Here is a 20,024-nt window from a genome sequence, read left to right as displayed (position 1 = left end):
GTGCAGGGGCCGAAGCACTTGAGCTATCTTCTGCTGCTTTCACAGGCACATTAGCAGGAGCTTGATCAGAAGTGGAGCAGCCAGCCGGACAAAAACTCGTTCCCATATGGGATGCTGGGGTCACAGGCAGCAGCTTAAACTCACTAGGCCACAATGCCCCTCTACACCACCACCCCCTAATTAATTTCTTTCCTTCATAATCTATGTGTACTTAGGATTATGGCAAATTCTCTGCAAGACAGATAAATCTCTTCACATCAGTCCATTTCCATTCACCATCACATCAGTCAATATTTCAGGCTGTCCCTCCACCCTCCCCGTTGGAGATATCCTTCCGAGAGCTGTCCAGCTTCCTGTCACAATCTAAGTTTGTTGCCCCTTTGACTGCCGTGTAGTTGTCCCCCTGGTGCCTCCCTCCATCTCTCCTGCATTGCATGCCATTTCCCACTTCTCCTGTCTTCCTCTTTTTCTTTCATGGCATACATCTTCCAACAGCTTCTTGAGACAATACGTAGGGACTTTCCAATATTTTTAAGACTTTTGCATAATATTACATGTAATTATTCTACAGAGTATGTTCTAATCTGCTGTACAGGGCTAAAGAGGGCATTCTTAGACTTTGAACAATGCCTTTGGTTTCCTCTCTGTCTCTACTCCTACCTCCTTCTCAGTAATAGACAGTTCTTCCAGTCCCGCCTACTTTTAGGGATTCCTATGACTTCAAACAGCTTTCTTCTCAGCCAGCTTAGGTTTCTCTTCCACTAGTCATTCCTTCTTCATCATCCCAAATTCTGGTTCTCAAATCTCCTGTTCTCTTTTCCCTCATGGATTCTTTTCACTTTGTTTACATTCATTGTATTTACTGTCAATTTGTGGGGAAGAGATTTTTTTTTTTAATGAGAGAAAATGTCTTCTACGCCTTATAAACCCTCATCAACATGACTTTCTCCTGATGTGTGATGCAACACGAAATACATAGCTCCACCTCTGATATATCCATGAATGCATGCAGTCTCTAATTTTCCTATATTTCTCTTTCTTATTTTCCCTCATTTTGTCTTTTTCTTTTAAGATTTATTCATTTATTTATTTGTAAGACAGAGTTACAGAGGCAGAGGCAGAGAGACGGAGAAGTCCATCTGCTGGTTCACTCCCCAGATGGCCACAATGGCCAGAGTTGGGCCGAGCTGAAGCCAAAAGCCTGGAGCTTCCTCCAGGTTCCCACCTGGGTGCAGGAGCCCAAGGACCTGGGTCATCTTCCACTACTTCCCGACATTCCAGACCATAGCAGGGAGCTGGAGCAGAGGTGGAGCAGCCGGGACTCGAATTGGCACTCCTATGGGATGCCAGCACTGAAGGCGGCAACTTTACCCACTATGCCACAGGGCTGGCCCCCATTTTGTTTTTTTCTAATACTTTCATGAGTGTAAATGTATCATAATCTACCAAGCCTTTAGATTTAACTGAGCAGGGGGGCCAGCATTGTCGCATAGCAGGTAAAGCTACCACCTGCAAAGCTGGCATCCTGTATGGGTGCTGGTTTGTGTCTGGCTGCTCTATTTCCATTCCAGCTCCCTTCTGGTGGCCTGGGAAAAGCAGCTGAGGATGGTCCATGTGTTTGGGCCTCTGAACCTACAAGGGAGACCCAGATGCAGCTCCTGGCTCTGCTAGCCACTGCAGCCATCTGGGGATTGAACCAGTGGATGGACGACTCTGTCTCTCCCTCTCTCTCTCTCTCTCTCTCTCTCTCTCTCTGTAATTCTGACTTTCAGAATAATCAAATAAATCTTTTTTTTTTAACTTAAATGAGCAGGATTTTAGATTTAACTCCTTGTATTCAGTAAACACAGAGGCCTGAAGAAAAAGTGAAAAAATATCACAGGCCATGGTGTACTGGAACTGCCTGGAGGTATTTGACAGATACATTTTCAGGAATCTTGTGAGCCATTTGTTATATCTATTTACATGTACACTTAACAATCAAATAAATATCAAAAGCAAAGGTAACAAACACTCCCAAATGCCCTCATTTTTAAAATATTTTACCACATTTGGCCATATTTGTGCTCTTGAGGATATTCACCTGTTTTATCTCTGTGGTAGGAATATTATGTAATGTGCATCTTTTCCCAACTCTGCATTCAGTGACATCATGTTGGCAGCTTGCAACAGCTCTGGTAGTATTTATGTGAGAAATCAGCAAAGTTGCAGAGTCCCTCTACCTCATTTCACCCCGACTAGGAAATATCATTAAACATTTACAAGCAGAGCACCGACCAGTTTTTGCAATCAAGAAAATCCAGAATGAGAAAGTTCTTCAGGACAAGTGACACTTTCCTCAACAACTAAATGAAAAGAAAAAGAGGGAGGAGAATCTTTAAGTGAAAAGACACTTAGAGGGTCAAATGCATTTTGTGGGCTTGTTTGGATAACAGCTTGAACAGATAATCCATGAAAAAAAAATGACACAAATAGGCAAATTTGAATTCTGATTGGATGGTCCAAATATTAAGTAATTGTGTTAATATTTTTAGTAATAATAATGGTATTGTGGTATTGAATTTAAAAATGGCACTTGTCTATTATATTGAAATATTTACAGCTGAAATTAGGTCTAGAATTAGCTTCAAAATAATCCAGGAAGGAGGATAAAGGTCAGTGAATTCATGCATAGATAAGTCTAGAGTGGCCTTGAGTTAATGCTTACCACTAGTGGGTAAAAGGTGGATGGGAGTGCATTAAAAGAAATTCTGCTATTATACATGGTTGATATTTTCCTGGTAGAAAGTCTTTAAACTTTTAAGGTAGGTATTTTATATATTGTCACTCAATCATGTTGAAGAAAAAAAAAAACAAGGATACAGACATATACACATCTAAAGTGTATAGCAATGAATTTTTAGAAAACACATAACCAGTATCAAGTTTAAGAATTATATCTGAGGCACATACCCTGTAAATTACAAAATGCTGTTGAAAGAATTCAGAAAGAAAGCTAACTACCTAGGGAGATATATCATTTTAATGGATCAGAAGATCCATCAGTGTTAACAATGTCAGTTCTCTCTGAGTTGATCTTTGGATTGAATGTCATTCTAAACAAAATCTCAAAAAAAATTTAAGATTTTATTTATTTGAAAGGTGGAGTTATAGAGAGGGAAAGGGAAACAGAGAGAGAGAGAGAGAGAGAGAGAGAGAGAGAGATCTTGCATTTGTTGGTTCACTCCCCTAATGGCCACAAATTTCTAGGGCTGAACCGGGCCAAAGCCTGGAACCAGGAACTTCTTCCAGGTCTCTGACATGGGTGCAAGGGTCTGAGGACTTGGGCCATCCTTTGCTGCTTTCCCAGGTACACTTGCAGAGAGTTAGATTGGAACTGGAGCAACTGGGACTCAAACCAGCACCCATACGGATGCGAGCTCTGCAGGCAGCAGCCTAACCACCACGCCACAACGCTGGCCCCATAATTTTATTTTAATATTTATTTATTTATTTATTTTGAAAGAGAAGGAGAGACAGAGAGAACTTGCCTCTGCTAGTTCACACTCTAGATGGCCACAATGGCCAGTGCTGGGCCCCAACAAAGCCAGGAGCTAGGAGCTTCATCCAGTTCTCCCATGCGGGTGGCAGGGGCCCAAAGACTTGGACCATCTTCCACTGTTTTTCCCAGGACATTAGCAGAGAGCTAGATTGGAAGTAGAGCAGCCAAGGTACAAAATGGCACACATATGGGATGCCAGGTGTCATGGATGGTGGCATTACATGCTATACCACACACTGGCCCCTCGAGCATTTCTTTTTTGCATAGACACTGAAGGGTGAATTGCGGTGGGACAGTCACATCACTTATTGAAGAGGCTCCCTCTGTTCTCAAGCCCCTGTGCTTCTGGTGCAGTTTCCTGCTGATGCACACCAGGGAGGCAGCAGTGATGGCTCAAGGGCGACCTGGATGAAGTTCCGAGCTCCTGGCTTTGGCCTGGCCTAGTCCTAGGTGTTGTGGACATTTGGGGAGTGAATTGGCAGATGGAAGATCTCTCTCCTTTCTAATAACTTATTAATGAAAAGAAATAATTTTAAAAGAGAATAAAATAGAAATAAAAAGCATATTTATATGAAAATACAAAAATTTCTACTTTCAAATTTATATGGAAAAGTAAAAGATCAAGAATAGCCAAAACATTTAAGAAACAAGAACAAAATTTTAGACTTAACTATTTGATATAAAAATTTACTATAAACTGCTAATAAAGGCAGCTTGATATCGGTGTTATAAATAGACTCATGTGTCACTGTGCACTTACTCCTCATGTAGGATCTCTGTCCTTAATGTGCTGTACACTGAGATTTAATGCTATAACGAGTACTCAAACAGTATTTTTTACTTTGTGTTTTTGTGTGGGAGCAAACTGTTGAAATCTTTACTTAATGTATGCTAAACTGATCTTCTGTATATAAAGAAAATTGAAAATGAATCTTGATAAGAATGGAAGGGGAGGGAGAGCGAGAAAGGGGAGGGTTGTGGGTGGGAGGGAAGTCATTATGGGGGGGAGCCAATGTAATCCACAAGCTGTACTTTGGAAATCTATATTCATTAAATAAAAGTTAAAAAATAAATAAATAGACTCATACATTTATAATTAACTTATTTTCATTTTTTTAAAAAAGATTTTATTTATTTATTTGAGAGGTGGACTTACAGACAGTGAGAGGGAGAGACAGAAAGGTCTTCCATCGGCTGGTTCATTCCTCAAATGGCCACAACAGCTGGAGCTGAGCCAATCCGAAGCCAGGAGCCAGGAGCTCCCTCTGGGTCTCCCATGTCGGTAAAAAGGCCCAAGCACTTGGGCCACCTTCCACTGCTTTCCTAGGCCACAGCAGAGAGCCAGATCAGAAGAGGAGCAGCCAGGACTAGAACCAGTGTTCATATGGGATGCCGGCACCATGGGCAAAGGATTAACCCATTGCACCACAGTGCTGGCCCCGATTATTTCACTTTTAATAAATATGCCAAGGTAATTCAACAAGGAAATATGTATAGAAAAATATATGTATAGAAAGAAACCACCTGTATAGACAAAAAATGAGCCTTATATAATATACAAAAATAATTAAAAACACATCATAGACCTAATATAAAATCTAACAATACAAAATTTTTATAGGTGAAGAGTTTTTAGTAATAACACCAAAAGTCAAATTCATAAAAGAGCAAATTGATATACTGAGAAGCTCCTGGTTCCAGCCTGGCCCAACCTTAACTGTTGTGGCCAGTGGGGGAGTGAACTAGCAAGATGGAAGATTCTCTCCTGCCTCTCCCTCTCTCTCTGTGACTTTGTCTTTCAAATAAATAAATCTTTTAAAAAACAAACAAACAAAACAAAACAAAAACTCACCATACTAGGAAGCAGACTTCCAGGACATGAACCTTTGGGGGACAAACCATACCTAAACCATACCACCCACCAAAGATATTCCACGCATAGACATTTACCAAAGGAAAAAAAGGAAGTATGTATCAAGCAAGGATTTGTATATAAAATATTTGTAGAGGCTTAATTGGTAAAGCCTAAATATTGTAAGCAACCTAAATGTCCAATAAGACATTTAAATTGTGATAGGCCGGCGCCACAGCTCACTAGGCTAATCCTCCGCCTGCAGCGCCAGTATTCTGGGTTCTAGTTCTGGTTGGGGTGCCAGATTTTGTTCCGGTTGCTCCTCTTCCAGGCCAGCTCTCTGCTGTAGCCGGGAAGGCAGTGGAGGATGGCCCAGGTGCTTGGGCCCTGCACCCGCATGGGAGACCAGGATGGGGCACCTTGCTCCTCGCTTTGGATCAGCGTGCACCAGCCGTAGCGGCCATTTGGGGGGTGTGAACCAACGGAAGGAAGACCTTTCTCTCTCTCTTTCACTGTCTAACTCTGCTTGTCAAAAAAAAAAAAAAAAAAAAAAAAAAAAAAAAAGAAAGAAAGAAAAATTGTGATAGTCATATAATACTATTCAGCAATACAAAGGGACAAGGTAATATCCTAGTGAATCAAAAAATATATATGTTGAATGAAAAAAGTAAGACATAAAAAAATACAGATCTAGAATAAGGAGTAGGCTGCTGACATACTGGGTTGGGCAAAACAGACGTGAGATGGAATTAACTGCCTGAAGCAAAGCCTGGGGAAGACTGAGTATTTAGTTTGGCTGGTACACAGGGTCCAGATTGACATTTGACAGGAAAGTTAAGGTCATATCTTAAAAGCCTTGGGCATGATGGTTAGATATTTGGACTTTGTTCTCTTGAACATTAAAAGTTATCAGTTGGCCGGCGCCGTGGCTCAATAGGCTAATCCTCCACCTGCGGTGCTGGCACACCGGGTTCTAGTCCCGGTCGGGGCACCAGATTCTGTCCCGGTTGCCCCTCTTCCAGGCCAGCTCTCTGCTGTGGCTCGGTCAGGGCACCAGATTCTGTCCCGGTTGCCCCTCTTCCAGTCCAGCTCTCTGCTGTGGCCAGGGAGTGCAGTGGAGGATGGCCCTAGTACTTGGACCCTGCACCCACATGGGAGACCAGGAGAAGCACCTGGCTCCTGCCATCAGATCAGCGCGGTGCGCTGGCCACAGTGCGCCGGCCACAGCGGCCATTGGAGGGTGAACCAACGGCAAAGGAAGACCTTTCTCTCTGTCTCTCTCTCTCTCACTGTCCACTCTACCTGTCAAAAAAAGAAAAAAAAAAAATTCCCGAACTTCCTTATTGAAAACTGTTTATTTTGTTGGGCAGAATTTTTAGCAACTAGAGGATGAAATGAGGGAATCCTGCATTTAAAGGTCTTATAACAGCATCTTTTATTGCTATTCATTGAAGATTTTTGCCACTTACCATCTCCTTCTTTCCTTGACAACTGTCTACTGTGGGAGGCTGAACAATAGCTCCACAAAACATGTCCTAGATGTACACGTCCTGGCTCCCAGAACCAGTGAATATGCTACCTTACAGAGTAAGAGGGACTCCGCAGTTGTGATTAGGTCAAGAATCTAACCTAATCACAGATGGGTCCAATGGAATCAGCAGGGTCTTGGTAGGAAGGAAACAGATAGATCAAAGACACAGAGAAGGAGATGTGATTGTGGAAGCAGGCAGACACTTGAAGCTACTGTACCACTGGTATGGCAATACAGGAAGGGACCCTTATACAGGGATGCAGGTGGACTTTAAAAGCTTGGAAATGTAAAGAAACACTTTTCCTTGAAGCTTCTAGAAGGAATGAACACTACCAACATCTTTGGCTCAGTAAGCCTAACTTTGTAATTCTGACCTCCAAAAGATAACCAAATTTGCATCGCTTCAAGCCACTGAGTTTGTGGCAACTTGTTACAGCAGTAACAGGAAGCTAATACAGATCTGGAACTCTCCCTCTTTCTGCCTGCCCTTTTCCTTCAGTTTCAAGGCTGAACTTGGGGCATTGCCACAAACAGGACTCCTGTTCTTGGCTTACCCTGACCCGAGTCCACAAAGAGGGCACCCCAAAGAAGTGAGAGTAGAGAATAGGTGAGTTCAGTCATCAGATTTTTTTCTGACCCAGAACTATGATAACTCTGCTGTCACAAACTTTTAAAACATCGAAGCCTTCATTTTGGGTAATGTGTAGAAGATAGAATAATTTTGAAGAACATGACAGAAAAACATTAAATTGCATTGAGTAGACTTTTAGTAGACACATGACTGTTAAAGACTGCCAGTGCGGGTTCAGAAGGAATTTAAATATCAGATAGGGAGCATAGTAGACCAAACAAATCATCTTAGAATAACACTCAAATCATCATAAACTGTAGATACTTTGATGTCAAGGCTCAAAAGGAAACTGAGAATATATAGTGATAGAAACTTTAAATTATGTCATATACTTATATAGAAAATAATCTGCTGGCAATCAGCTAGCAGTGTCTTGTCATCCTTGGATTCCAAAGATCCTGTGATAGCCTGAAACCAGATAACTACTGAACCCTATATACACACTATTTTCCCCTGTATATACATATCTATGATAAAGTTTAATTATATATTAGATACAGTAAAAGATGAACACTATGAAAATAAATTAACACCGGCGCCGCGGCTCACTAGGCTAATCCTCTGCCTTGCGGCGCTGGCACACCGGGTTCTAGTCCCGGTCGGGGCACCGGATTCTGTCCCGGTTGTTCCTCTTCCAGGCCAGCTCTCTGCTGTGGCCAGGGAGTGCAGTGGAGGATGGCCCAAGTACTTGGGCCCTGCACCCCATGGGAGACCAGGAAAAGCACCTGGATCCTGCCATCGGATCAGCGCGGTGAGCCGGCCGCAGCACACCGGCCGCGGCGGCCATTGGAGGGTGAACCAACGGCAAAGGAAGACCTTTCTCTGTCTCTCTCACTGTCCATTCTGCCTGTCAAAAAATAAAAAATAAAACAAAATTATAATATAGTATAATAAAAGTTATTTAAAATGTATGAATTGTTTATTTCTGGAATTTTTTACTTAATATTCTCTTCATTAAAAAAAATTGACAGAGGGGCCAGTGCTGGGGTATAGCGGGTAAAGCTGCCTCCCGCAGTGCTGGCATTCTATAAGGGCGTTGGTTCGAATCCTGGCTGCTCTACTTCCAATCCAAGTCTCTGCTATTGCCTGGGAAAGCAGTACAAAATGGCCCCAGTCCTTGGGCCCCTGCACCCATGTGGGAGACCCAGAAGAAGCTCCTGGCTCCTGGCTTCAGATCTGTGCAGCTCTGGCCGTTGTGGACAACTGGGGAGTGAACCAGCAAATGGAAGACCTCTTTCTCCCTTTCTCTCTCTCTGCCTCTGCCTCTCTCTGTAACTCTGCCTTTTCAAATAAATAAATAAACCTTAAAAAAAAAAAAAAAAAAAGAAGTTGAAAGAAACAGAGCTCCCATCTGCTAGGCCATCTCCTAAATGTACACCACAGCCCCGAGACAAGGCCAAAGGTGGGATCCAGGTCTCTGGTATGAGTGACAGGAATCCAATCCCTTGAGCCATTACTGCTGCCTTCCAAGGTGTGCATTAGCAGGAACCTGGGATCAGAAGCAGAGCCGGAAATCCAACCCAAGAACCCTGATATGAGACATGGGCATTCTAATTAGCTCTTAACTAAATACCCACCCTTCATTTAATGTTTTCAGACTGCAGTTGACCACAGGTAGCTAAAACCATGGATAGTATAACCGTGGGTAAAGGGAAAAGACTGTATGTTTAAGATTTCCAAGCAAAATATTGAAGGAGTGACATACTTTCTTCTTGTTGCTTTTTTTTTTTTAAGATTTATTTATTTTTATTTGAAAGTTAGAGTTACACAGAGAGAAGGAGAGGCAGAGAGAGAAAGAAAGATCTTCCGTCCGATGGTTCACTCCCCAAATGGCTGCAATGGCCATAGCTGCGCTGATCTAAAGGCAGGAGCCAGGAGCTTCCTCCGGTTTCCCACGTGGGTGCAGGGGCCCAAGGACTTGGGCCATCTTGTATGGCTTTCCCAGGTCATAGCAGAGAGCTGGATTGGAAGAGGAGCAGTGGGGACTAGAACGGGCACCTATATGGGATGCTGGTGCTTCAGGCCAGGGTGTTAACCCACTGTGCCATAGTGCTGGCCCTCTTGTTGCTTTTTTTAAAATGTGAAATAGATATACAGATAATTATTGCAAAATGGAAAAAGAATTTTATGATTTATGAAACTGTCAGCTTCTTCAGATTGCCAAAAATCTACTGTGAGGAAAGCCAACAATGCAGCTAGACATGCATCTTTTACAGATTTTGCTGTTGTTTTAAATGTTGTAAAATGTAAAAATGCTAACTACTTTTAAATGTAGACAGGCTTTTCCTGGTGCATGAGAAATAGAAAATTTTAGAATACTCAATACACATAGGGTGCTTTGGAGAGGTATGTGATTCATGGGTCCCCTTAGCCATCTAAGCATAAGCCAGAGCAGAGATGAGACTATTCCCTTATCTGTGAAAGATCCGTGGAGGAGCAACTTTTGTTTTTTATTTTTTATTTTTTTATTTTTTGACAGGCAGAGTGGACAGTGAGAGAGAGACAGAGAGAAAGGTCTTCCTTTTGCCGTTGGTTCACCCTCCAATGGCCGCCATGGCCAGCACGCTGCGGCTGGCGCACCGCGCTGATCCGATGGCAGAAGCCAGGTACTTATCCTGGTCTCCCATGGGGTGCAGGGCCCAAGTACTTGGGCCATCCTCCACTGCACTCCCTGGCCACAGCAGAGAGCTGGCCTGGAAGAGGGGCAACCGGGACAGAATCCGGTGCCCCGACCGGGACTAGAACCCGGTGTGCCGGCGCCGCAAGGCGGAGGATTAGCCTAGTGAGCCGCAGCGCCGGCCACTTTTGTTTTTTAAACAATTTATGTATTTATTTAAAAGGCAGAGTGAGTGAGAGAGAGAGAGATAAAGAGAGAGAGAGAGAGAGATCTCCATCTGGTGGCTCCCAAAATAGTCACAATAGTTGGGGTTGGGCCTGCCCAAAGCCAGGAGCACCATGCAGGCCTCCCATACGGGTAGCTGGGGTCCAAACACTTGAACCACCCTTTACTACTTTCCCAGGCACACTAGAAGGGAGCTGGATCAAAAGCAGAGCCTCCAGGACTCAAATCGGTGCTCCAATATGGGATGCCAGCATAACAAGCAGCAGCTCAACCTGCTGTCACATCAGCCCCACCGAGCATATTTTCTAATGGTCCCACAAAGTTTTTGGGGAAGCTACCACCAGAAAAACTATATGGAATGAGAGTGGGAGAGTGAGAGAGCCAGAGAGAGAAGGAGAGAGCCAGAGAGCAAGAGAGAGCGAGAGCGAGAGAGACATGAAATGGAAGGCTAGCAGGCTCCTAAAACTCTACAGGCAGGAAACAGGCTGAGAGCCTCTCTGCTCTGGAACACAGACCTTGCTTTCTAGTGTCACACGTTCACAGATAATTTTTCCCCAAATGGAATATAACCAGGGCTGCACTCTTACACAACTTAGAAGATTTAAATACTAGATAGGAGGCTTTTGACTTGATGAGACTTGATACTCTAAAGGACTGAGACTTTGAGGGACCTTGGGTGAATGAATTTTAGGTGGGATGGATGGGAGTCTTTCCCACGTGAGGCAAAAAGAGTTTGCACGCAGTGGGTTGCACCGGAGAAGAAGAGCTCCAAATTTTAGGAGACTCTGGGTTTCTATGGGGCTGCCGGCATACTGACCCGTGTTGTCCTCCAAAAGGAGACCACTCTGCTCCTGCAGTGTAAGTATGTCTCTGAGGAGGAAAGAAAAGAGAGGCTTTACTCTCCCTGGAAGCCTGTATGGAAGATGTCTCCAGCTTCACTAACTGGAATATTTCCTTACACAGACATTTTTCTTAACTTGGATGGAAATACCTTTATTCAGGATCTGAATTATATACAAGTGTGAGCTATTTACAGAAAACTGTTCTCCTACACTTTATTTCAAACATCAAATGGGGGGAACCTTACTTGCAATAGAATAGAAAATCTGAAAAATAAATATTACAGTAGGCCAGGCGTGATAGCAGATGGCAAAGAACTGCCACTAAAGACCACAATAAAAATAAAAATCACTGGGGCCAGCGCTGTGGTGTAGCTGGTGAAGCCACTGCCTGCAGTGCCAGCATCCCATATGCGTGCCGGTTCGAGTCCCAGATGCTCCATTTCCAATCTAGCTCTCTGCTATGGCCTGAGAAAGTAGTACAAGATGGCCCAAGTCCTTGGGCCCCTGCACCCAAGTGGGAGACCCAGAAGAAGCTCCTGGCTCCCAGCTTCAGATTGGCACAGCTCCAGTCATTGTGGCCAATTGGGGAGTGAACCATAGGATGGAAGACTCTCTCTCTCTCTTTCTCTCTCTCTCTGCCTCTCTTCCCTCCGTGTAACTCTGACTTTCAAATAAATAAATAAATCTTTTAAAAAAATAATAAAAAATAAATAAAAATCACCTTGTGGGGTTAGGGAGTTTCCAAAGAAACAGAAGTTGAAATTCGTTTGAGAAAGATGCATTATACAATACAAGTTGCTTCATCAGCTGCAACACTATGAGGAAGCAACATTAAGTAGTGCCATTTGTGGGAAGCTTACAGAGGTTACCCGACAAAATTAGCTTGTATAAAGTAAAAAAGGCAAAGCAATTTGCCACACATTTAATAATTATTCCTGGGAATATGGCCATAATTGACGGGTGTTAGATATCACCAATCACTGGATACGGGATGGCTCAACTATACACGGAATGCTCACTTACTAGGTATCACGCACCATCTCTGCTGCAGGGGAGCAGTTAGCCCAGGTGGCAGAGTAATAAGAGTTAGTAATCCAATTTAATTATTAAAAATGATATACTCCAGAGAAAAAAAATGAAATAAAAGGAATAATAGTAGAGGACACACCCTAAGAGGGTTAGGAAAGACCTCTTTAGAGATGCAACATTTAAATTAGTCATTTTAAGATTTAAAATAATAGCTATAGTGGGTCTTTTAAAACCTAATTTAGATCCTCTTCTCTGCTTAACTCCTTGAATTGCTCTCTATGTAATGACAAAAAGAGGCCTGAGAGTGGACTACGGAGCCCTTCAAGATTTGGTCCCCAGTACTGTCCTGCCCTGCCTCCTCACTAGTCTTTCTCTGGGATGTATCTTACAAATATTATAAAGCTTATAAGATCTATCATCCACCTCTCCCTGCCAGGACATAGGTCCCACTGCGGAATGGTCTCTGTTTTGTTCACTTTTGTATCCCAAATGTCTCTAGGATAGTTCCTGGACTTTAACAGAGGTTCATAAATTTTTGTTCAATGAGCATAAAATCACATTATGGTTTTATTAATATTTAAATATAAAAATCAAAGCATAAAAGGTATCACATACAACATTAACATTTAAATACAACAGAAAAAATAGTATAAAATAAGTAATACACAAACTAGGTAGGGCTTATTTAGTGAGATGGGTGTGCTTGCCTGTTTATAAGTTCATTCCAGTCTGGAACACAGGAAGATGATGCTACTCGCACACCTGCTGCACCATTCAACCCATTTCTTTCCTTCGTTCTTAACTTAGTTAAAATGGAAAACCCTAGTTCACACAAACTAGTTGTTGTGAATGCAGTAACAGCAGGACACTCTTTCTACTTAGAAAAGGAAAGTCTTATCTTAATCCAAAATGCTGACATGAAATCCAAAATGCTGAATATGAAGAACTGAGCTGTAGTAATTCATTCTCTTTTTCAAGCACCAAGTTTAACTCGATTACTGATTCAGGGTTTCACAAAGCAAGTGGATTTTTACCCAACTGTCTTCCCTGTCTCAAATCTCTCTTCTGAAAAGAAAGAAGTTTGAGATAGAGAAGTGAGATGCAACAGTATTTCTGATCTTTCAAAATATTTTAATTAATAATATTTTCTTCAATATGTTGTAAAATTTTGGAAACATGTAGTAACTAGGCTGATTATTTTCAAGTCTTGCTTGTCATAACAACAATGTCTTTTGGAATCCTTTGATACATTCGGCATGTTTAAATATATCACTGTTTTTCCTCTGTAATTTTAAACTTAGCTCATAAAGAATGCCAAAAATATCAGTTAAATATGCCAATTTCATTACCCAAATATCATCTTCAAAAACACTTGTGAAATGAGATTTTTTTTTTCCATTGAGAAAAACGTGAATCTCATTCCTGAGTTCATAAACCTTGCTTAGCATTTTCCCTTGAGACGACCAATGAACTTTGGTATGGTACAGTAAATGAGTATGACTAGTCTCAATCTCTGAGCAAACTGTCTGAAGAAGTCGGCTAGTCAGTGAACTTCCATTAATAAATAACAACTTGCACTTCATTTTTTAATACTCCCATAAGGTCCTGTGGATTTCTCTGGATGCTAAAGCTTCACAGTGTATAAAGCAATGATTCCACACTGTATCATTAGTAACTTCTAGTAATTTTTTAATTATTCTGCCTTGTTTTCCAGTTATGCTTGCTGTTGTACCACCTGTAATTCCTTTATGGTTTTTCCGGTTTAATTTATATTGATGAACAATGCACTTTTCTAACTCTGTAAAAATATCTTATGCACTCACGTGTGAAGTTAAATGAAAGAAACGCAAAAAATCCTCCACAAAAACCATCTTGCCATGAATATCTGACATAAACCTAGAGTCGTGCATCCTCCAAAACCAGTGCTTCCAGCAAGCTGGACTGCATCATCTATGCCAGACTGTAAGCAAGAAACAAGCATTGTCTCTAAATGTTCTGCAATAGCAGAAATGTGAAGAGACATTGTGTCATCAGTAGGGATAGTTTTTACTTTATCAGCTGATTTATCATCAAGCATTGTATGCACCATACCCAAACATGCTGGTAGAATGATTTTTTCAGCAGCAGTGTGAACCACTTTCTCTTGGGCCACACGATAAGCAGCTAAATGACAGCGACGCTTTCCCACTAACAGAACAACTAACAAGGTGTGTTGACAATTTTCTACTATTTTTCTTTCTTTGAAAATATTCAAGAGGCTTATCAGTAAGTTCAGCATACTGAGTTTCTAAAGTCTTTAATTTTGAAGGCTTCAAGCTTTCATTTGCAAGAATATTATTATTACAAAGAACACACTGTAGTCTGTCATTTTCATAGGGTTTTTCACATTTGATGAAGCCATATTTTAAGTAACCTTCATTATAACGTCTTGCACTTACTTCTTTCTTTTTGAAATGTGGCTCCACCGAAGCTGAAGTTAGCAGATTATGGTCACTACTTTTCTCAGTATTGTCACTTCACATTTCCAGATCCAGGAGTTGAACTTGAACAAGCTCCTGTGTGTTTTTCACTTCATTACTTCTTTCTTTTCATAAAGAAATGATCCATTTTAATGGCAATTTGTTCCATTTTGCTTAAAATGTTATAATGCTACTAACTCAAATGTATATACACTCCAGATAGCATTTTTCCAAAAAATGAACTCAAAATTTACAACTGAATTTCAGTTGAATATTTCAGACTTCACATTGAGTTGCAAATCATGTTACTATAAAAATAGGCTGTAAAACATTCTTTTTTTATAAAAACCAGATAAGATACCACTGAGCAAATGACTGAAAATAACTTCTTAGCCAATACATATTCTATTCATCATATCTTTTTTATTTATTTATTTATTTTGACAGGCAGAATGGACAGTGAGAGAGAGAGACAGAGAGAAAGGTCTTCCTTTTGTCATTGGTTCACCCTCTAATGGCCGCCACGGCCAGCGCACCGCGCTGATCCGATGGCAGGAGCCAGGTGCTTCTCCTGGTCTCCCATGGGGTGCAGGGCCCAAGCACTTGGGCCATCCTCCACTGCACTCCCTGGCCACAGCAGAGAGCTGGCTTGGAAGAGGGGCAACCGGGACAGAATCCGGTGCCCCGACTGGGACTAGAACCCAGTGTGCCGGCGCCACAAGGCAGAGGATTAGCCTAGTGAGCTGCGGCGCCGACTGATATTGTTTCAAAAAATGTTCATTATAACTCTTAGAACTGAGTCCATGGCTCACTAATGGGTCATACATGTAATGTGAAGAACATTGACAAAGAGACATCTTGTGCCCACTGATGAGCTGGTGATTTGAGTGTCTAGTTGATGATGACACAAACTAGCTGATCTGACAGACTGTTGGCTCGTACAGGAACTTCTTGAAGTGGTTGGAAAATTTCTTAGATTTTTTACTCCTGATATTTTTTGATGGGAAGAATTTTTAAGAATGCCAGTTATGATCTGATCTAGTGAGCATCCAATGAGGTTATTCATGGCTAGGTGAACTATCTGGTTGGAACTGATGTTATATTTTTATAGAACTTTCTTGCACTATATCCTTGACCCATGAATAAGACCAGAGATATATTAAGGCATCATAATATAGAGTAATGTTATTGCTGGCTGAAGACCTTTATGATACCCAAGATCATGCATGGGGAAACAAAAGACCTATTGGTCTTCTCACTATCTTAACACAGGCTTAAGCCTATTTATGTAAGGCAAATCATCTTAATTAAAATTGGTAAATAGGAGCCCAGTAGTTAAGATGCCTGAAGTACATGGGTTTGATTCCTGGTTCCAACTCCTGGATCCAGTTTCCTGCAAGACAGAACCTATGAGGTGGTGGTAGGTTCCAGACTGTGACCACAACTTAGCCCCAGCCTTTGCAGGCATTTTGGGGAGAGAACTAGCAGACACAAGTTGTCTCCCTCCTTCTCAAATAAAAACATTAAAAAAGGAAAAGACTGGTAAATAATGGTGTATGTAATCTGGTATTTGGTACCAGGAGTTGCAAAGTACCTTCACAAGCTGAAAACTGCAAGCCATGGACAAGTACAGCTAGGCAAGCTTAACCTTGTGTGCTTACTGCATTGCTCTCTTCAATTTTAGTGTATTTGAGTCTTATTGCCACCAACACAACAGTTTCCTTCCTTATTGCCACCAACACAACAGTAACAACTGCTACTTTCCCACAAGTAATCTCACTTTTTGGGGAGAGGAAAATTTTATTTATTAGGAATTCAACACATATTTAGTGTGTTAACACTTTTATTAGGGTTTTTTACATTATTTTCTATACTCTCAATGCTCTGATTTCTGGGTGAGGCCTTGCTGACTGGGAAGGTATTGCTTTCCCAAGGGTTGGCTGATTGGTATGCATCTAGTAACTTCAGATTTCACCAGTGAGTTCTTACAAGCCGGCTAGTAATGCCCAGTTCTAATCACTGCAGGGTCAGGTACCAGGCAACCAGGGACAGCTCTTATGCCCAAAGCCAGCTGAAATTGTTTCAACTAGTCAATACTGAACTTGCTTAACTAAGCTTTGCCCATTCTTTCCCATGAAACTAAACTTTTCTTGCAGTTCTACTGTGCTTCATCAAACTACTAACTCCTGGTGCTTCCCAGTGTGGAATCCCAGCATGGTACAGGGCGCCCTGCATTGTTTTTAGGAATCTGCAGATATAAATACTTCTTTCTTCATGATACTCATTTTCACTTCTGCATGTCTTACCATGCCCAACTGGAACAAATACTGGGTACATTAAAACCATTATTTTGTACTCCTGCTCTGGTTACAAAGTTGTATAGTTTTGTCCTCTGTGTTCCCCAAAAGGTTATTTTTTTTTTACTACAAATGAGGCAGACCAAGATTTCTTTGAGGAAGTCAAAGTAATAAATGTTTTAACTATGGTTGAGTAGCTACAGAACCACTGAATATGATACCTAGCTATACTTTAAAAGGTGGGCACCTGGGGCCGGCACCGCAGCTCACTAGGCTAATCCTCCGCCTAGCGGCGCCGGCACACCGGGTTCTAGTCCCGGTTGGGGCGCCGGATTCTGTCCCGGTTGCCCCTCTTCCAAGCCAGCTCTCTGCTGTGGCCAGGGAGTGCAGTGGAGGATGGCCCAGGTGCTTGGGCCCTGCACCCGCATGGGAGACCAGGAAAAGCACCTGGCTCCTGGCTCCTGCCATCGGATCAGCGCGGTGCGCCGGCCGCAGCGCACCGGCCGCGGCGGCCATTGGAGGGTGAACCAACAGCAAAGAAAGACCTTTCTCTCTGTCTCTCTCTCTCACTGTCCACTCTGCCTGTTAAAAAATAAAAAAAATAAAAATAAAAATAAAATAAAAGGTGGGCACCTGGGAGGAAACTGGTTGAAGTCCCTGGATTAATCTTGGCTAAATGTTTGAAAGATGACAAGTGTCGAATAGTCAACCTTGGCCTGAAAGAGGCAAAGCTTTTCTTGAAAGATTTTTATGTACTCTGGTTGCCAAGGACATTAGCAGGACTAAAGAGTCTATGGCAGGTGCCTTTTGGATGTGAGAGCATGATGTGCATCACCAACATATTTGAACAGAACTATACTGCTGGAAAAAAACAACTGCACCTAAACCTTTTTAGTGAATAAGAACGTTTGAGAGCAATGCACGGTAACCTTGAAACATTCTGAATCAGACACACAGTTGCCCTTTATAGATGGAAGACAACGACTATGACTCTAATTCCCATAGTTAAAAGTTCTAGTAAGGAATGCTCTTCTATCTCATAGCACAATACTGGCCAGTCTTAGAAACAACGTTTACTAAGTAAACTGGCTGCAAAAGGATATACGCATGACTAATCATTAAAATAATGCAAACAGCACAGTATACTGCGATCATCAACGATACTCTTTCAAATAAGCAGCTTGCAAAGCTAAGAAATGGTAGAAACGTGGTTCTGTAAACACACACATAAAGACGCTGGGGAAAGTGGCCACCGTGGGCAAGAGCAGAACGGGGCGGGGGTGGCGCTGACACAGGACTTCCACCTCACACCGTCAGTTACTCGTCAGTTGGGTGGTGGGCACACAGGGATGCTAGTTCCGTCTCTCCCTTTTGTCCGTCTAAGGTAGTCTATCTTTCAAAGGATCGGCAGGGCTCAACGCCTTCGGGAAGGCACTGCCAGCCCGTCACACTCAGCTAATTGCCCTCCGCTCTGGTCCTGCCGTTTGTTGCAGAGTCTTCATCAGTATTACGCCGGGTTCATCAGCAGCTCTAAGATGAGGAGCAGGAGACTCCAAGACTTCGGCCTGACCCTCAGCCCACATTAAAGTATCCCCGAGCCGACCCGACTGCTGCGCTCTCCAGCAGCCTCAACTCGGCCCCTGAGCAACATCAGAACCCATCTCCTCGCAAAAAATAAATGGAATGGAATGGAATGGAATGGAATAGAATGGAATAGAATAGAATGGAATAGAATAGAATAAAATAGAATAGAATAAAATAAAATAAAATAAAATAAAATAAAATAAAATAAAATAAAAAATAAAATGCTGCAATGTCTCGCTTAGCGGGACTCAGGTGCACTCCCGCCAGAGGCTGGCTTTCTTCTTGCTCACCTCCAGCCCAGCCGACACGACTCGGCCACCCCCGCGCCTCTAGCTTCACGTGTCGGCAGCGGGGCCGCGGCCCACGACACCCCCCAACCCTACCCTCCGCAACTCCTCTTCCGGCCTCCCCTTAGAAACCCCACAGCCCGCGGGAAAAGGGCCAGGGCAGCCCTCTGCGCATGCGCGGAACGCGGCCGTGGCCGGGGACCCGCCTCGCCGCCTTCTCGGGCGCGCTTGTGCAAGTCTCGCGGTATCTGCCTCTCCCGCGGGAGTCAGTTGAATGTTGGGGCGGTCGGACCCGCTGCAGCGGGGCGCCGGCGGGGCGCGTCCGGGCTCGGTCGCCGCGCCGTGGCCGTGGAGAGGCGGCTACTGCCGCTTTAGGAGCCTGCGGCACGGGAAGCGTCCCGCGCCCTGCCTGGCGCAGGCTGACACCAGTCAGTAGGCTCCCAAGGAACGTTTACGTTTTGCACAAGAACTATAGAGAGAATTAAACTCTATTTATTTTGCCGTGGTCACTCACAGAACCATGTTGTATTTAGTGGTGGTGCTAACCCAGTGCGTCAGCAGCTCATTTTGACATGGACGTGCGCTTCATCATGTCTATCACATAAAGCCGTGTGCTGCATATCCTGTACAGACGCGTGGATCTGTGGTTCGTGCTGTGACGAGCTGACCGCGGCACGGTGGTGGGTCAGCGGCCAAGTCCGAGCAGGGTCCCTTGTGCCCGGCTGACCTCAGCACGCCTTCGCCCAGGTTCCACCGCTGGGTGGGATGGGCAGACCGCAGGGCCGTGCTGCGCCGAGGATCCAGCTGCGGTCCACAGGAAGTGACCGGCCGCGTGCGGGCCGCGAGGTGGGCGTGATGGGCTTTGCTCTTTAGTTTACTATAGTTCTAAGGCAAGCGATATGGGTTCCTTCTTAATATAAATGGAGGTATATTGCCTGTATGCTTTTATTACTTTGTTTAACTTTATTTATATAACTTTATTTAACACTGTAACTGTAATACATGTACTATGTTCTTTTTTCTCTGCTGCATAGTATTCTGTTTTAGAAATATACCACATTTGAATTACCCATTTTTTCCAGTGTTTCTAAATATATATAAACTTTCTCAAGCTAATATGCCGAGAGGT

General features: G+C 43.0%; 1 protein-coding gene across 2 annotated transcripts in view; it reads right to left on the bottom strand.

Moving 5' to 3' along the window:
• The window catches only part of BST1 (bone marrow stromal cell antigen 1), a 49,023-nt gene extending 29,935 nt beyond the window's left edge, over positions 1-19,088 (bottom strand). Inside the window, exons 1-2 of one of the 2 annotated variants that reach the window (XM_089326962.1) lie at positions 18,992-19,088; positions 14,707-14,852 (exon numbers count right to left, since the gene is read on the bottom strand). The gene's annotated coding sequence lies outside the window, so the exon portion shown is untranslated. Of the gene's footprint in view, positions 1-14,706; positions 14,853-18,898 lie in introns of both variants that reach the window. The other variant, XM_089326963.1, reaches the window with a different exon arrangement.
• Between the last annotated feature and the right edge of the window lie 936 nt (positions 19,089-20,024).

The sequence above is a fragment of the Oryctolagus cuniculus genome, chromosome 2, assembly GCF_051225735.1.
Source record: "Oryctolagus cuniculus isolate XC-2025 breed Fujian yellow rabbit chromosome 2, ASM5122573v1, whole genome shotgun sequence".
Classification (NCBI taxonomy): domain Eukaryota; kingdom Metazoa; phylum Chordata; class Mammalia; order Lagomorpha; family Leporidae; genus Oryctolagus; species Oryctolagus cuniculus.
Note: the sequence above shows the minus strand (reverse complement) of the source record. Positions and strands in the feature narration are given on the sequence as shown.